At 41.2% G+C, this 18,430-nt stretch overlaps 2 long non-coding RNA genes across 2 annotated transcripts; one reads left to right on the forward strand and one right to left on the reverse strand.

Annotated features, from left to right (window-relative positions):
- Nucleotides 1-300: 300 nt before the first annotated feature.
- Nucleotides 301-4,378, reverse strand: LOC115401219 (uncharacterized). Its single transcript, XR_003932874.1, has 4 exons — nucleotides 4,205-4,378; nucleotides 2,006-2,103; nucleotides 1,295-1,351; nucleotides 301-344 (listed from the first exon to the last, which is right to left on the reverse strand). It is a non-coding gene; the product is annotated as an uncharacterized LOC115401219 (long non-coding RNA).
- A 3,551-nt stretch (nucleotides 4,379-7,929) lies between these two features.
- On the forward strand, nucleotides 7,930-9,736 carry LOC115400205 (uncharacterized). The gene is made up of 3 exons (XR_003932780.1): nucleotides 7,930-8,014; nucleotides 8,088-8,211; nucleotides 9,622-9,736. It is a non-coding gene; the product is annotated as an uncharacterized LOC115400205 (long non-coding RNA).
- Nucleotides 9,737-18,430: the final 8,694 nt, after the last annotated feature.

The following is an 18,430-nucleotide window of genomic DNA, read 5'->3' on the forward strand; positions in this document are numbered from 1 at the left end:
GTTTTCCTCTGCAGCTGTTTTTTTCAAGCTTTCATTCTTTACTCCATCGCTACATTCAGAAGGATTCTTTATGGTTTTGACAGTGAAGCGCAGGGATCTCAGGGTCGGGGCGATGCCATTCACAGTAAGGTTTATTTTCAATTTCAATCAATCAATCAATTTATTTTTGTATAGCCCAGTATCACAACAACAGTTGCCTCAGAAGGCTTCAAGATGTTACATTGGTTGGTAAAAATAAAAACAGTGAATAAGCATGATGTTAATATGTCAAATTCACAGTAACGAGACAAAACGAAGCAACCACCGCCTTAGACCCTCACATCCGGCAAGAATTTTCTCCATCACTGAAAGAAAAGAGGTTATAAAAGTTATTCAATGTAGTTAAACAAATTTTTGCCTCACTGTGAGACAAATTTCAAAATAAATTTTTGTGTAAACCTGTAAATAAAACAAAACATCACAACCAAAATCACTGAGAAATTTGATGGGGTTTTTTTTTTTTTAATTTTGTTCTGTTGGCCAAATGATGAAAGACACAGATCATATGTGGTGGCCATTCTTTCTACCCGACATAAATTAGGCCTCTGAATTTAATAAGAAATTTTCACATGAGTCTGAAATTTGTTCATTATGTACAATAAATAATAAGCGTAACCTTGGAGGAAAATAAAATGAAATGTTGTTTCTGTGAGACTCTGGTCGAAAATATTGTAGCGATAAGTCATCACCGGCAATAAGAGTCTGATTTTGATGTTTCATTCACAGTCATGCTCCAGGCATTAAAACACGAAACCTTTTCTTCTTTTCTTTCTGTATCATGCACGCACAACACAATGCAAATGAAATAATGTCTTTACGGGAACTTTTTAAATGGAACTACAGTTGGATCCATCGTGGCGGCACGCGGGGACACACTGTCTCAGTGTTATCTCCCCTCACTGTTTGTCTTTCCTGACAGTCTGCTTCTCCCTGATTTCAGAAGAAAAACATTCCTGCTACTTGGGATGCAAGTGTGTTTGTGTGTGTGCTGGCATATCAGTGCGTCAGCCATGATGTTACGAGGAATCTGCCCTGTATAACGCACCACCGGCCGACAGGAAGCACATTCCTCCCCTTCCTGTTTGTGGCCCTCTCTCACTTCCTGGAGAGTGTCTGATAACTCACAAAAAAAAAACACTTAATCACCCTTTTGCCCAAAACTCCTGCCAGCAGACAAAAATAATTGGGCAGTGATCTCATGCGAGTGTATTTTTAGCGCGTATCAATACTAACAGGAGGGGAGGCAATGACTCACATGATGACTATTTGAAGAGGTTGACAGGATCGTCACAGCATGAAGCTCATCTGGCATCTGTTGACATACAAGGTCACAATAAATAACTAAATTTCCACTGAATTGTGAGACCAAAAAAAAAAAAAATTACTGAATGGATCTGCAAGGATTCATGAGACGTAAATAAGGAAACTGAAGCTTTAGTCAGCTTACGAGTCACGTTGGAAGCCAGTGCTTTATGGAGTGCTGTGTCACTGCAGTCACTAACTACTGTTTAAATTAGTAACACAACTGGCTAAAAATGTAAGCTTCCAGTTGCTTATGTTGTGAGTGAAAACAGCTGTCCTGATGTGCGCACTGCGCTGGCTGCTGGCATTAGCCATCAGTCCCTGTGTTGTATTTTCCACCCACAATGGTCAGTTTACATTTTTCAAAGCTGTCTGTCTTATATTTGTTCACCTCAGCTGTTTTTTTTTTTCTACTTCATCTAGTTGTTGTTTCTTCAGAGTCAACTAAAACCTCAAGTTATTTCAGGATCAGACAGGCTGAGTTTAGTAAAAGGTAATCAGTTCAAACAAGCAGAGGCACGGGCAAGGGACATCTGAAAGACACCATCAAGAACAGACAAGGTCAGGAGACAGTAAACTAATATGAAAAACTAGGACGAGAGCGACAAACTGGCACAGACATAACATTTATACACCAGGGAGCGGCGAGACTAATGACTCACACCTGACAACAATTAAGAGAGCTGCATGCGGCACGGGACACGACAAGAGGACAAGAGGACACGGGGACATCAGGACATGAGGATGGGGTCAGACGATCACCTGAAATAAGAGGAAAGTTAGAGAGAAATTACAGCCCAGTACAAAAAATGATAAATGCATACTTAAAAACTGAACCCGGGGGTCCCTGACCACTGTCAGCCATCAGAAAGAGCCCAACATTTTGTCTTAGCATTTCAAGCTTCCTGTTTACTCCACAAAAGTCTGATTAATAACTAACTCACCTGTGTTAAAGATGTCGAGCGGGTACAAATACTAACTTTTAGCTACTTGTGGATGCTTGAATGCCATGAAGCCTAAATCATTCTCCTTTGCATAATTAGACTGGATTATGTATGAGAAAGCATGTTTAGTCTGTCAAGCTATTACATGACCTTTATTCTAAAGACAACAGTTAAAATTGCAAACGTACAAATATAGCAATCCAAGCGTTCCAGGTGCTTGTAAACATGTTTTTTTTTCCAAAGGCAAGTTGTGAAATTTACTGAACTGTCCCACCAGTAAGGCAACAGACAGAAGGAATGGCTGAGTCACATTCAGTCTCCAGGCTTGTTTGAGTTGTCTCGGAGGAGGGAAATGTTGGAGGAGCTCCAGCGATTGTGAGGGCCAGGCGACGTGTGGCAGCCTCACTTCCCCGACTGAAGTGGCTCAGGAGATAAAGAGACCAGCAGTGGACAGTGGCCAGCAATTCCTTGGGCTACCACACTCTGATTATTTTTTATTCAGGGTGAATTTAGTGCGGATATTACGGTAACTCCAGTTGTTTTGCATGAAGCTGCCGATAGTTCATCAACTGGATCCACAGTCTTGTTCTACTATATTTACCTTTTTATTGAGCAAAATCTTAATTTTACTATAACATGGCTGAGATGTACAGAGGATCAACATGTTGCTACCACAATGTATGGGAAAGAGGACAGTCACACACAACTTAAATCACGACAGGAAAACAGTATGACGGGGTGGGATGAGAAGGGAGGCGCTAATTAGAGCGAGATTAAAGTTATCTCATCTGTCTATAAGTCTGTGGACTCCGCTGTGGTCCCTCCCTTTCCCACAGGAGCAAACACAGGAAGACACTGCTCATTAGTGTCTGTGATGCTGAGGACTGACTGATTGGACAGATTCACCAGCTGGTACCAATCATCATGACCAATCAGATGCTGGCATTTAGTTTAGTTAACGGCTTTGTGGAAGTGTGGCTCATGTTGACCTCTGAGATTGTATGTTTCAAACACACACAAGCACATAGATTTTGAAATCATCAAGTTTAGAAAAAGCCCACCACCATCTTCACTATGAATCGACCGACGCCCAGGCCAGAAACAGGTCTACCACTGTCTGATGTTAAAGCTTTTCCCATTTTAGTGCTGTTGCACTGCTTTATTTGGACAGGAATAGGAAGTGATCCCTTTGAAACAGGCTGCAGGCACAACCCTTACTTCAGCTATGTATCAGATCATGTTTTTATCAGCATCTTATTAGAGAAAACACAAGGTATCCCCCTTTTCAGCACAAATTCCTTCAAAAGTCTTTCCATGACCTCAAACTCCTGCGCTGCTTTTTAAGATGTGTTTGGAGAGCGGAAGCTTCCACTGCAGCGCGGTTGCTTGTCTGGTATACAACAATTTAATCAGGAGGAGGATCACATACTTGAGAAAGTTTATCTTCCTGTAGTCATTAGCTGAGTCTGTTGGACTCTCAAGGTCTGCGCTTAACTCTGTGGTGCTGAAGTACTTAAAGAGATTATTTCTATGTGTCACGTATGGAAAGTTTGATTAAAGCTACCAAGTTACTCCAGTGTTCCGTCCGCTCAGCATCCATTTGCAGCCTTGACTCTTGCACCTCTTCAAAATGTGACGACTCTACAGCGGGTTAAGTTTTTCCTACAGCGTGGTACCATTGTTTTTACTCTGGTAAATGGTAACTTTACTGACTTTACACAGAAGGTGCCTTTATGATGTTACAGCCAAATTTACCCAATCTCACATATATTCCCAGACCAAAGGTGACTGGTGGGCTTCATGTTTGACTCTTAGTTTGACTCTGGTTACTTAGTAAGTAACCAGTAACACCATGACGTTCTAAAGTAGCGAGAAACATGGCTTTCTAAAAATGTTGCAATCACTGAAGTTTCAATGACCTTGTTATTCTTTGATGCATCCATCTTCTTTCCTGCTTGGTCCGTATAGGGTCGTAGTTTCAGCACATGGAACAGACGCTTTACAAAAAGTAATTAGTTATTGTTAGTTACTTCTCCCAAAAAGTAACAGAGTTAGTAACTGAATTACTTCACAGTGAAGGTGAATATTTACCAGGGAAAATAATAACTGTGCCATTACTTTTTTCACTAATGATAATTATGTCCAAGAATAAGGTTTTCTGACTGAGCAGGTCTCACAAACCAGTTGCGTCGAGTAGAACAGACGGGTATGTACAGAACTTTGAGTATATTCTGCATCTGGAAGACATACTGTACTTCCAGTATAGCCAATCCTGACCTGCTATCATCAGCAGGGTCAACAACGGTGTTAATTGGCTTTGTGGAAGCGTGTGCTGTTGTGAGTTGCTGAATAAAGGGCAGTATGTTGCCGTTGGTATTTTCCAAACTGTAGTCCAGAAGGGAGGACCAGAGGGTTTGTCCGGTCTGAGGTTATCATCATTAGATCTGCACAATGTGAGTGTGAGATGCAGAGATTCATCATTTAACATGAACTACTGAAACAGACACGTCTGGGTTGGGAGCGAGCTGTTTCAATCTGATTTTATCTGAAACTGATTTGATTTTGGGTCCTCGCCTGCCTTCATTTTGAAGGGTTTCCTATCTTCTTCCCCTGTTTCACTCCTCCAACCCTGCAGATCATCTGTGTCCTTCTGTGGTTTTCAGTACAACTCAGCTCAGTCAACCCAAACAGCTTAAAACACTGAAAGTGAGTCACTTCACCTTCTCCAGCTTCTCTCCTCTGTGTTTTCTGTCTTCATAAAAACAGCATTTCTGCAGCGGGCTCAGAGGCTAAACTAATTGCTTATAATTTCACTTAGACACGCACTCACGTCCAGCCGAACGCCTCGCTCCTCCAGACTGCAATCTCAATCTCTGCCTCACTTGTTTCCTCCCTTCCTCTCCTCTCGTTCTTTTATTCTCTTCCCCAGGAGACATGATTTACTTGTGTCAGGGACAAGGACATCTGCCTATTAGCAAGCACCACTGACGTAGGCACGCCGTCCCCTCCTTCTTATTATCCCCCCTTCCTCATCTGCCTTCTTCTCCCGCTCCTCCTCCTCCTACCTTACTCAAATTGGGGTCACCAACCTTCATCACGCAGCCTGGTGAATCATCAGTGGGACACTGGACGCATGGGGAGGAGGGATCCTGCCCGTCCAGGATACTTCCGTCCTCCTTCCCAAATTATCAGGGTAACCCGACATTGTCTGCTCTCTACTGTCACGCCACTCTGTCGCACAAAAGAGAGGAATAAAGAAATCGAAGGGGATGATTTGGATGAGGGACGTGACGGCCGGGGCGAGTGAGGGATTGTGAAAGATCCTCCAACGCCTTCATAGTGACGTGGATGTGGCAGGTGAGAATCAAATGATCCCACAGGCTTTCTGTGGGATTCTGGTCTGGAGAAAGAGCAGGTTGATTTAGGCTGTCCTGTATTGACCAGACACACCTGCGCACACAGAAACACCTCCACCACTAAAGGATCATCTGGAACCAGCAGGTGGAGCGCGGCGCTCTCCCTGACCTCCAGTACCATTGGCAGTCATGTTTTAGCTCGGCATGAATTGAGATCAGAATCAGAAAACAGCACTAAGACCCGCTGGTCCTTCTTACGGCTTCTTACAAACATGACTTCTTATGGTGGAAGTTGATTTACTGGGTTTCTTTATCAAATTACAAGAACTTGTCAACCAAAAAGGAATAACCCGTGCAAGTTATCTTTTCTTTTAAAATTTCCCATTGAGTTTTTTGATCAGTGTATGAGAGTTATCAGCTCTGACACTGCTTTGTATCTGTTTTTTTCAGGGTGTGAGGTAGTGGGTTTGCTGCTGTTGCAGTGGATTCAGTTTGTTCCATGCAGGTTGGAGCTGGCAGTGCATTGTGAAGTCCTTAAACATAAAACTTAAAAGGCAGTACAACAAACAGTTTGGTGTCACACTGAATGCGTCCACACGGCCGATGCAAAGGTCCAATCACCCGGGACGTTAATTTACTTTATGGGACGGGACGTGAACTTCAGCATGAAAGTCAAATACAGAACACATTCATATATCCCCAACTTTCACTGCTTTACTGTCTGCCACGCTATATGAAGGCCACACTACTTATTGCAATTATACTAAATGTTATCAGGCATAAATCCTCCAACATGAACACGTCAAGGCTGAAAATCACTTTTGTTATATGAACAAAGTACAACTTCAAGTGTTGCTGTTGTTGTTGTTGTTTTCTTTTTTACAATTTATAAAATCCACACAAGATGCTATTATCTTCACAAAGCAGTGCATCAATGTAATCACATTACCTGGAAGCAATTACTCTTATGAATTCATTATGCAGATTACAGTTCCGGAAAATTATATTACTTGGCAGAATACACTGGTGGAACTTTCATGTTTTAATTCAAGAATCTACTAAACCCAAAAGAGCTCTGTAGCATTAAAACCCAACTGTTGCTTCATTGTTTGATTTAAAGCTTTTAAGAGGCAGCTGTGAGCCGATCGTCTTTCAGTCTCAGGGGATTAACAATGTTCATTATAAGTTAAGTTTATTTACAGCTCACTTCATAGTTTTAGCAAGACAAGACAGATGCGGCAGAGCCATTCTTACTCTGTGCGTGCATTTCTAATATTCACCTTCATATTGTTAGGCCACAGTTGTTACAGGTGTTTCCTACTAAACTTAAAAGCGGCATAACAAATGACTTTCCTCAAGGAGAAAGTAGAGAGACATATTACACTCCCAAAGGAACGTGTGTAATATATCACTGCTAAGTAACGTCACCAACTGTGTTCTTTGATGAATACACTTTCAACAGGTTTAAACACCCCGTTGTACTTCTTGAATGTTTAATTCAGCTCTGCAAGATTACGTATTTTCCAGATGGGACTTCTTTTTTTTTTCTTCTTCTTCTTCTTTTTGCTGTTTGACTGTTCATGTCGATCATGCAACAGAGAGAGTTAGGAGTGTCTGACAAACCCGAGAAGAACTGGTGAAGAGCAGAGTGAGCTGTGACTGTGTTTGGTCATGAAAAAAGAAATTCACCTCACAGACTGGTACAATTTATACACATCACTGCTACTTTTAGTCAGGGAAAGCAGCATCTGTGCAGAAAAGCAGCTGATTGAAGAGTGGTTTGCACTGTTTCCTCACAGCCAGAGCATTGAATCATGGTCAAGTTGAGTCTTCCTGATGATGTCCAACATTTCACAGACATATTTAACATTTTCACTCGTATTTTTTCTGCCTTTTGCAAGATTTTACCAGGGGGGTATTGCCTGAGATAGCTCCCCCTGGGCCCCACAAGCATCCGATGTTTATCAATAGCCAGAATGAAGAAAGCAGCAGGATTGTGAGTGTATACATTACGTGTGTATTCACAGAGCAAAATGTCACCACATTGACTCAGCTTGTTTCCTGACGCTATTTGCAAAGTACGAATCTGAGCAAACGGAAATAGAACACTGCTCTCTTGTCTTTTCATGTTGAGCCTACATCCGAGTCACATCTCTTTCAGTTTACAGATTCTGCATTTCTTCCTCACTCTCTCTCTCTCTCTCTCTCTTCCACCTGTAACAGAGAGCACCAGACATGAGTGCCTCGTCTTCTTCTCCTCCATATCAACAGACACAGCTGTGTGTGCAGGACACACAACGGTGTTCCACCTAAAGCGCTAACAGACAGACGGATCGCGCATCAACAGGTTGCACCAATTTATAGGAGATCCCGGTAAAGTCCATGTTTGATGTTTTTATTTCACTCTTTGGGTTCCTGAAAGGGCAGAACTTACAAATGTGAATAGTTTTATGTCTTGTTTCAGGGTCCAAAGCCAGTGCATGGCGTGACCTTGTAGGCCACACCTGGCCACATCATGTCAGACCTGCTGTGACCCCGCCACATCTGGAGCCGACATGCAGCAGAAATGTGTAAATAGCACTCACACATGACCGATGTGTCTGACGGGGTATGCATGCTTCACCAGGGAAAAAAAAACGCATCCTCACGTGTGTGCTGGGAATACAGTAGGTGTATTCGAAAACAGAAAACAACATCTCTGTGGAGTCATGTGTTCACACACACACACACACACACACACACACACACACACACACACACACACACACACTGACACACACAGCCTCCGGATGCAGCTGGTGGTTCTGCCATCTCATGAGTTGTGAGTCCACATTTCTATTTTATGTACGAAAGGAGACCTGTGTTTTATCGCACCGTCTCCAACAGAAATATGAGCAGGTGCTGCAGCTGCTCGAGGACATTTTAACCTCCCAGAAGAGCGAGCCGGACAGCGCATCCCAAATTAAAGCCCAGCGCTTCCCTCAGGATCAAACCGCACATAGAAAATCATCTGTAACACTGACGGCGTGTACAAAACACCATCTTCCACACATTTCACAGATGTGGCATCTTTTCTGGTCAAACACTGGCTTTTCCTGGCTGAAATAAAGACTGTAACTAACACTGAAACCTCCTCAGATTTATACTTAACAGAGTATTCAGCTTGGATCCTCTATGGGCATCAATGTCCAGATTACAGTCAGAACACCGTGTTTCAAATGCTGAATTTCCCCACTATGAGCTGTTCCATTGCTGTTTGGTGATGGTTGTAGGTTCAGGGGGAGCAGATGAGTGGGTCCGATCCTCCTATCCTCCATCTCTCTGGTCCTACACAGTGATCTCCCTCGGCCCATTTAGTCCGGTTTGTTAATCCAGAACAATTTTATCAAACGTAATCAGGGTCTTCAGAACTGCTGCAAAACTCCCACCCCAAGTTCTCCCTCTGGCTGAAAACAGCCCATAGATTTGAAAACATTTCAACCAAAATAGATGAGAGAGTAACACAGAGAGAGCGCAGTCCATCAAAATATTTGTGGGTACTTTTCTTACATTATGAGGACAAAAACTTTGTAAATGACAAAGAAGGAGGAAGAAGAATGGCAATTAAAAACAAATGTCCGTGGTTGCACTGGTAACTCAAACCAATCTCATTAACAAGCATTAACACACTCCTCACATCCATCATTTATCTAACTTTTTTATTGCTCCAGTGATGAAGGACGAAGCCGCAACTCACCACATTGCTGCTCATATACACTGAGCTTGTCAGTCTTGTGGCTTTTTTACACCGCAGTCACCTGTTGATACTAAAACCAGCTCCAACTCCCACACAAACCGCAGTTCTCTTCTCTCACTGTCATATATGTGTATATTTTAGTTACCCACTCCTTCCTCTCTGTGACCTCTTCTTTCCACGTTCCTCACTCCTTGGTTTGTCTGCCCTCTTTAATTTTATAGTCTGTGTTTCTGCTTATCTGCAGGATGTCCACTTTCTTTACCGAGGTCCTCTGACATCTGCAAAATGTCTACCGCCCATCCTCGTCCCACTGTAAACTGTTTGTGTGCGCTGCCTGCCGGTTGCCATGGTGATGGGCCAGGCCGAGGCCGAGGGGTGAGCTGCAGGTGTTCCTGTTTGGGTTTGACGACATGAAGCGCACTCCGTCTCTTATTTTTGGCCCTCAGATGGAACTCCGCAGGCCGTGCGTCGACTGGGCCGCATTTGTATTTGTTTATTTATTTCGAATGACCAATCGCCGGTGTAGGTTCGTGTCAACAAGATGGGACAGCTTCCTGTTTTTACTGACCACACACACACACACACAGACCTATAATATACTGTATGTGTGATTATAAAGCCAAGCCAGAAGGGCTCATGGGCTGTACATATAGTAGTTTTCCAGACAAAACACACAAACACATGTATTTGAAGAGATGGACATAATGTCAAGAACATGATAAATACATGCAGGTTAGACTGAACTTTTATATGTCACAGATAAATATTTGGTAAAACAACACTGAAGACATAAAGTTGTGGTACTTTTTATCACTTATGGCGCCAAACAGTTTCTCTTATGATATAAAAAGCTTTGGTGTCATCCAACATTTAATCCAAAACGACTTCTTGGAGTGAGGCACAGCATGTGCAGCATGAGGATCGGGTGATCAGGCGCCATACTTTGAAAACCTTGGTTGTAAACGACCCTGAAGGGCAGAAAATCGGACTCAAACACCTGACTCCCATACAGGTTCAGACTAACACAGTGTATCATCCTGTATTAATTCAATTTTAGTAACAGGATGAGGATAAAACACCAAATAAGACAGACAAGTCAAAACACACCACAAGATGAATTCAGCTGACCACCATGGCACATGGCACATGAGATTGTAGTGTTAATATGAATAATATCTGGCTCAACCTCAATGATTTTTATTTTTCAGAAATGTCTTACAATTTCAATAATTTAAAAAATACTCTTCCTCTGTCTGGATATAAATTAATAACTCTCTATAACCAAAGACACACATTCAGAAAGCCCCCACGCATCACTCAAAATGCTTTATAATTCCTAAAACAATGTCTCCTCGACAATTAATTGTACAAAAATGACTTAAAATATCTGAAATGTGATGATAGAAATAATACTCTCCTTTATCTGCACAGAAAACCTAAATGAAAGAAACAAAAAAAAACCCTCCTGTAGCAATGAGTGTTGTGCAGCAATGTCAGATAAGTACTAATTTAACCTTATCAACATAGTAACAGTATTGCTAGTGAAATAATATTAGCTTCAAAGCTATGCTGTAAAGGGAGGTTTAATAAAATGTGAATGTTGAAGGTTAAAACAACCTTTGCTCAGAGAAAACAGGCTTTTGTTTGCATCACTCTGAAGAGAAATGCTATTGTAGATTTAGGATTGTTGGTTGCACTTCTGTATTTCAAGTTGTCTCATCATTTATTCATACCTCTGGAGGACCTACACTGAGGTTCTCTTCTCTCCTTTCTCACTTGACGTGTTTCACCACTATGTCTCTTTAACCATAATTGTTTCTCTCCCTCCTGTAGGATCTCTCTCTCTCTCTCTCTCTCTCTCTCTCTCTCTCTCTCTCTCTCTCTCTCTCTCTCTCTCTCTCTCTCTCTCTCTCTCTCTCTCTCTCTCTCTCTCTCTCTCTCTCTCTCTCTCTCTCTCTCTCTCTGTCTTTTCTGTGCACTGGGCAATATATAAATAAAGCTGAATGGAACAGATGTGCTTAAAGTAATCATGTAAGCACACGCCTACAAATTGTTTCAGTTTGGTAAGTTTGACACCGATACTGTTTCCAGTCTGCATTTTCTGTTTTATTTCAAACTTTTATGTTGTCTGTTGTTGTTCCAGGCTCCTCCACTTCCCCTCCTCGTGTCTGATTGCTGCTCGCTGCCCTGATGTGTTTCACCTGAGCCTGCGTGATTGTAGTCACCTGCTGGCTTCGGTATATATTGGACTTCAGCGCTGTGCCGTTCCAGTGTTTTATTTTCAGTTCCACACATGTGGGTGAGTGTAAATAGCCAGATGTTGTGTTTTAACATAAATTAACTGTGCTGCATGAGAAAACAAAACCCAAGAGTTTAAATCAAATTGCGTCAGTTTTGACTTATCCCTTAGTGTTGGCTTTAAATGCATTTTTAAACAGTTTTGACCCTCGTTATTATTTGAAATATCCTGCTCGTGGCCATTAAATCATAAAACATTAAGAAATTTTTTCCTGGGTGATTCTGTTTGTGAATGCAGAGCTTTATTTATACATAATGATCACTGTAGTGGTCCTCCTCTGGAAACTGAAAAACACTGCTCACGAACAGCGTAGATGATCTCACATATATATAACCTGAGCAGATCTGAATTCACAGAACATAAAGCAAGGACACGGAGTGATGAGATAACACAGTCAACCTTAGGTGAACCCACGAGTAACCTTTTTCCACTGCACCAGTAAAGGAAGAGTGTTTTTAAGTGATTTACCAGTGTGTGTGTGTGTGTGTGTGTGTGTGTGTGTGTGTGTGTGTGTGTGTGTGTGGGTGTTTGTGTTTGTGAGGGCGCGGGAAATAGAGAATCTTGCATCTTGTAAGTGCATTCATTTTTTCGCTCAAGGACAAACAGGCAGTATTCACTGCATCGGCTGCTGCCGCTCAGCTTCATTCATAAAACAGAGCTCAATCGTGCACACACGGATTCAGTGAGGGTTTTAACTTGGTGTACTGTGTTCGTTTTATTCTTGGTTTTTTTTCAGGCCTTACTTGTTTTTGTGTGCGACATTGGTGTCTTAAATGTCTCACCTGCATGTTTTTGAGTGTGAGTACCAAGATTTTAGACAGAGAGCGGCAAAAAAAAAAAAAAAAAAAACTTTCTAAAACTTATTCGCAAAGTAAACTTGAGACAGGTTTGTCACCAGAAGTGCAGAATACAACACATTTATCACACAATTTAGTCTCACTCTTGATGCAGTGCAGCTTTTAAGTGGCTTGCATGATTAATCATGTTTCCTTTGTGCAGGAGGAGCCAATCAGACACTTGCACTTACCTTATACCTGCCACATTTTTCATCCTTATTTTCAGCATGAGAAGGTCACCACAACAACATATTGTTGTGTAAAAGCCGATATCATTAGTGTTTTATGAGGAGGATTTTGTACGGGAGACATCTTTCATTTATTAATTAACAAGAGGAAACAATAGCAGTCCTAAATTATTCTTAGATACCAAGAGAACAAACGATTACCATAAAAAAAGCAGTTGGCGTTAAGACGGAGGCATACAAAAAAAGGTGCCTGCAAAGCAAAAGCAATGCTACATAATATATTACAGCATTACTCAACATCATGATCAGTGCAGCCATTTAAAGAGGTGCCAAAAGATATATGTTCCACTCCATCATTTTAGTCGTCTGACATCCAGATTAGTCTTGAGCCACATGAAGGATCCTCAAGTTAAAGGTAATACTGAGTTTTAGCTTTCAAGGATGCCTGTGGAGTTTTCTCATTTCGACTCCTCCCAGATCCATGACTTCCAGATCAGTTAATAACTTCCAGATTAATAATCACTTGTTTAAATCAAAGGGAAAACCGGAGTACTCGGAAGAAAACCTTTTGTGAAAATGTGAGCAAAGAATGAATGTACATTTGAGAACTATTGAGAGAGTTAACTAAACAGCTGAAGAATTGGAAGGTGTTGCCCCCATGTCCGGGCTGTCTTCTTTGTCTGAACCTCTTCACTTTCCTTTGGAATTGTCTAGTTCCACTTCAAACTGAATTTTGTAGAGCATTAATACAAATTACATTGTGATATGTATATTGCAATAATAATAAGCAGCAGTACAGTGCAGCCTTAACAAGAAGTCCAACCAACAACAGAAAGTGAGAATTTAAAATGAGGAAGAACTATGACTTTAGTGTTATTTTTCCGTGAGAGTTGACATGTTTTCTTATAGATTGTCGCGAAAAGAGGAGATGGACAAGAGATCAAGTGTAGTTTATTATCCACACACAGGAGTGACAGCTGTCATTCCAGGAAGCACCACCTGAGAGATCTCTTCTGCCTTTCTAACCCCCACCGTCACTGCATCACACCTCCACACATCACAAAACCCCTTCTAATGTGAGGAACTGCCCCTCCCAGCAGACACCACAAGGTGAAAATTCATAAACTGACTGACGTCGCTAACTATCCTGCTGCAAACTCTCTGGTGTCCCCCATTTGAGGCCCAACCCACACTTTGGGAAACACTGCTGCATTGAATAATAAATTTGGGCTGTTGAAGCTCAAAATACATCTCTATATAAAGCCCTGGAACCACTGGACCTGTTACACCTATGGCTTTGAAGTAGAGTGTGTGTGTGTGTGTGTGTGTGTGTGTGTGTATCTATGTATGTGTATATATATATATATATATATATATATGTTATGAAATAGACCCCTGAACTGAGATTACACACACACACTGACACACACAGACACGCACACACACACACACACACACACATACACACACAGACACGCACACACATACATAGATACACACACACACACACACACACACACACACACACACACACACACACACACACCTCTTTCAACAGAAACACTGACCTCAGGATGAAGGAATGAAATCTTATCACTGCAAAAACTCACGTAGGAATTCCTCCCCGGTGACCGAATCAAGTCAGACCGGTGTGTGTGACTGTGTCTGTGTATAGTCTGTCAGCGTGAGTGTGTGTCCGTCTCTGTCTGCGTGTGTCCATTCATGGAGGATGCGCTGCCATTACAGTAAAGTGGACTCCTCCATACATGTAATGAAATCTGGTCTTTGTCCGTCTCTGTGTACCCTGCACTCGGCGTTCTGACATCCATTTGTCCTTCCCAGCATGCAACAGTCGCAAATCATCCTTCGTCTTTTTTTTTTTTTGTTTTTTCTTCTTGATTTTTGCACTCTCATTCTGGGATAAAGCACATCCAAAAACAGTCCAGTGCTTATTAACCCGATATCTGAGTGCTTTTCTGGTAGTTTCAGTATACTGACGACAGAGTTGAGATACTTTAAGCCAGCACCATTTTCATACGTATCTTCATGCTCAAATGTGTTCAGAAACACTGATGATATCATTTAAAATCCTGATAAATCTTAAATCCCGTGGGGACAAGGCCCTCTCCACCGCCGACCCTTCCGTCTGCTCACTCCACAGAGCCGTCCGTCACTCCCCCGCCTCTCTTCATATTGACTTAAACTCCCTCTTTCAACCCTTCGTTTCACCCCTGACACGTTCTTTTGCTCATCCTCTTCCATTTTGTCCTTTTACTTATTTTCTTACTTGATAAAGTGACTTTGAGCACCTTGAAAAAACAAGACGTTAGTGTCGTTATTAGTGCAAGTTTCACTGCAGATTTGTGGATAAGAAAACCACTACATCTATCAAAATTCAGTTAAATAGTAAATTAACACTTTAAATTTTGATATTTAAGTAGAGCAGCAGTTTGCAAGAAAAATCAAGCATTCTTCATTTAATGTCTCAAATGTTTTGAACATGTTGCTCGTAGGTTTTTGTGATTACTGCTGTTTTGCCATTTTTGGAAAAGTCCAAGGCACTTTGTTTCTCTAGAAGTGGAAAAATCAGGAGTCAGGAGCTTTTCCCAACATGACGCGCTCTAATTTAAGACGAAATAATAAAACAAGATAAGGATTTTTCCGTGTGCACCGTACACCGTAAGTGTGAAAAGTATGACAGTTGCGACTATATATAAAGACAAGACATTTAGAAATTAAAGTGCTAAACCAGCTAAGACATGAGAAAGAAAGGTTGTTCTGAACCTTCCACACAAAACTACTGGGATTTATAATTATTCCTTTCTTCATGTTTGCCATTCAGGCCGTTTTCTGGTGATGCATTGATTACATTAGGTGTCTGAACATCAATCTTTCCCTCTTTTGGGACCGTGAAGCCTTTTCCTTATGACTCACTCTGTTCAGCATACTACTCTTCTCAGGAAAATTTGATTTTGGAAAAAGGCAACAGACGACCGAGTGATTAAGCACCATTTTTTCCATGCATTGTTCAAACAACTCTTCATATTAAATCGATGTAGATCAGTTCCACTTCACTGGCTTCATGAGTTGAAGTCAAAATAAGCTTTACTTGTAATTGTGTGTTTTATAATCACATTCAATTATTTAAACTATTTCCTTGTTTAAAAGTGATGTGAAGTGAAGTCAATCCTGTATGAAGAGATGAAGAACCAGTGAATCCTTACAGTAGATTATAGCTGTCACACATCTTTAAACATATTTCAGGTAAAGCGGAAAACTTTTAAAGTGGCTGTATCATGCTTTTTTAGCTAGTCCAAACCCTAGAAATGGCATTAACATGGTAATAGTTTATTTTTGGCGCTAAGGAAAAGTAATTTTGTGTGAAATAAAAGATTTTCTGGGGCAAACCGGAAACCCGGAAGAGAAAATGCTCTGTTTCACTGAAATCCCACCTCTCCCCCTGTGGACTTTGACTGACAGCGAACTTCAACCAATCAGTGCTTCAAAACAAATATGCTGGCTAGTTTTAGCTCTTTAGCTTTAGCTTCTCTACAAAAAAAGACAGGCGAAAACGTCTTTTCCTGTTAGAAACTCACCAAGCGCAGACCCTTCAGACTCTTGCTCTTGCTTGATTGTTGCTTTCAGACGATGGTTAAAGTTTATCTCCGTAATTGGAGATACAAAAAGCGGCAACGCTGATTGCCGAGGGCCTGCGGGAGGGGGGCTCAGGGGAGCCATCTTCACCGTGTGACGTGAACGTGGGAAACAGCGTTTTCACGGTGCGGGAGGGGCTGCCTCTCTGAACAGCAGAAACATGAGGAAAGCTCAAACAGGCAGGCACGAAGGAAAAAAAATGCTTTGGGGGTGTTTTTGGTGAGTACATAACTATATAACAAGGTTAAAACATACAAAAAGTGAATTTTGCATTATACAGCCCCTTTAAGAGGAAAATATAGTTATTCTTAAATTTTACAGCAGGAAGCGACTCAAGAAATATATCCTAAATGTTTCCATTTGCTTACAGTCAAGTTTCACACTGTGAGCACTGCAGGCACCTCTTTTCCTGTTTGCTGCTGCTCTATAAAAACACGAGATTGTTTTTTGCTAAAATTGGCAACTTCTGAATCGGTGAAGACGCTGTCAGATAGCTGTGTTCTTTTGTTCTTTCTTTGCCATCTTTTGTTCTGTGTCCAGGTGTTGGTGAGAAATATGACCAAAGAGTGATCTGTGAAGAATCGGAGGGACGATGGAGTGATTATTATGTTTCTTTTTTCAGCATGTCAAGAATTCATGATTAAAAAAGAAAGGAGTTGAGTTTTTTTATTACTATTTCATTGAAAGACAGTTTTTAGAACTTGATTGAATGTAAATGGCAACAGGTCATATAAAAAAAATATGAAATAAGTTAGTGAACAAATGAGTACCAACTAGTGTTGTTTACAGTGGCCTGTTTTGCTTTCAGTTTTAGTCTAGTCTTTTTGTCAAACTGTCAGTTTACTTTTTATTAGTTTTAGTCCCGTTCATTTCATAATTTTTTTTTTTTTTTTGGTCAAGTTTTAGTTCACTAAAAGTTTGAGCATTTTAGTGTTTTTAAGCTCATTACTATTTTTGTCTACTTTTAGTTGTTGAAAACTGATGTTTTAGTTTAGTTTTTAGTCAATGAAAATTGTATTTTACTCTCTTTTTAGAGTAGACTGTTTTCTCTAACATTGGGCTGTTGCAGTGCGTTTGGCCCTTCTTGGCCACCGTAGTTTCCTATGCAAACTGTAACCTCCTGGACGTCTTACTTTAAAACTGGTTGCCACACCTACCAAAAAAATAGTGTCTCTAAATGATGGTTCTGTAAAACACTTACATGCAGCACTGAGCTGCAACGAACCATAGACATGAAACAAGGATTTATAATGACTGGTGAATTTATTTGAAAGATTAGGTCAACCCAATGGAAGGAGAAACACATGAGTTTGCTTGGGTGATCCCTCTCTGAGTTTTCTGCTCCGCCATCCGACTCTTGACCAGTTGATTCAGATGGATGAAAGTCGGTTGAGACCTGAATGTCTGGTTTGACCCAAGTCTTCTATTCCAGCCATTTCTCTTCCTCTTTTGCATCCCCAGACTGTTTGAGCCAAACGCTTTCCGACTTCTGCCTGATAAGATAAGATAATATAAGATAAGATTAGATAAGATAAGATAAGGATTTTTTTTTCCTCTGGATTCTGTCCAGCTGCAGTTTACAGGTATAAGGTGAGGTGCTGAGCCTGTTTGACGTTTTTGACCTGCTCCTCTTTCTCCTGGAGCTCAGATGCCATGAGTCCTTTTTTAGGGCCTATCAACCTCTCAGCTGGTTTTCTTTTTTCCTCAAGTAGCTTCTCCTGGTCTTACTTGAAGCTACTGAAGCGTTTCTCCAGGTCTCAGCACTCAGCATTCTGCTGCATGCAGAAGTTTCTATATCTGAGACAGGATTCGTTTGGAGTTCTTTGGTCCTCCGTTAATTCCTCTAACAGATCGATGAATTGTCTTGTGTATGAATGGCACTATATAATTTACCTCGACATGTCTTTAACAGAACCGGACGTCATAGAGATCTTGTCAATGCATTCCTTACTCGATGAGTGAATCACACTGAAGAATGTCCTTCAACAAAACGCACAGTTACATAGCCAGTGTTTGTGAGGCCACGGCAAAAACCAACATGTAGCACCAAGCTGCGTTAGAATTATGCAGACATGA

This window comes from Salarias fasciatus, chromosome 14, assembly GCF_902148845.1.
Source record: "Salarias fasciatus chromosome 14, fSalaFa1.1, whole genome shotgun sequence".
In the NCBI taxonomy this organism is placed as follows: Eukaryota; Metazoa; Chordata; class Actinopteri; order Blenniiformes; family Blenniidae; genus Salarias; species Salarias fasciatus.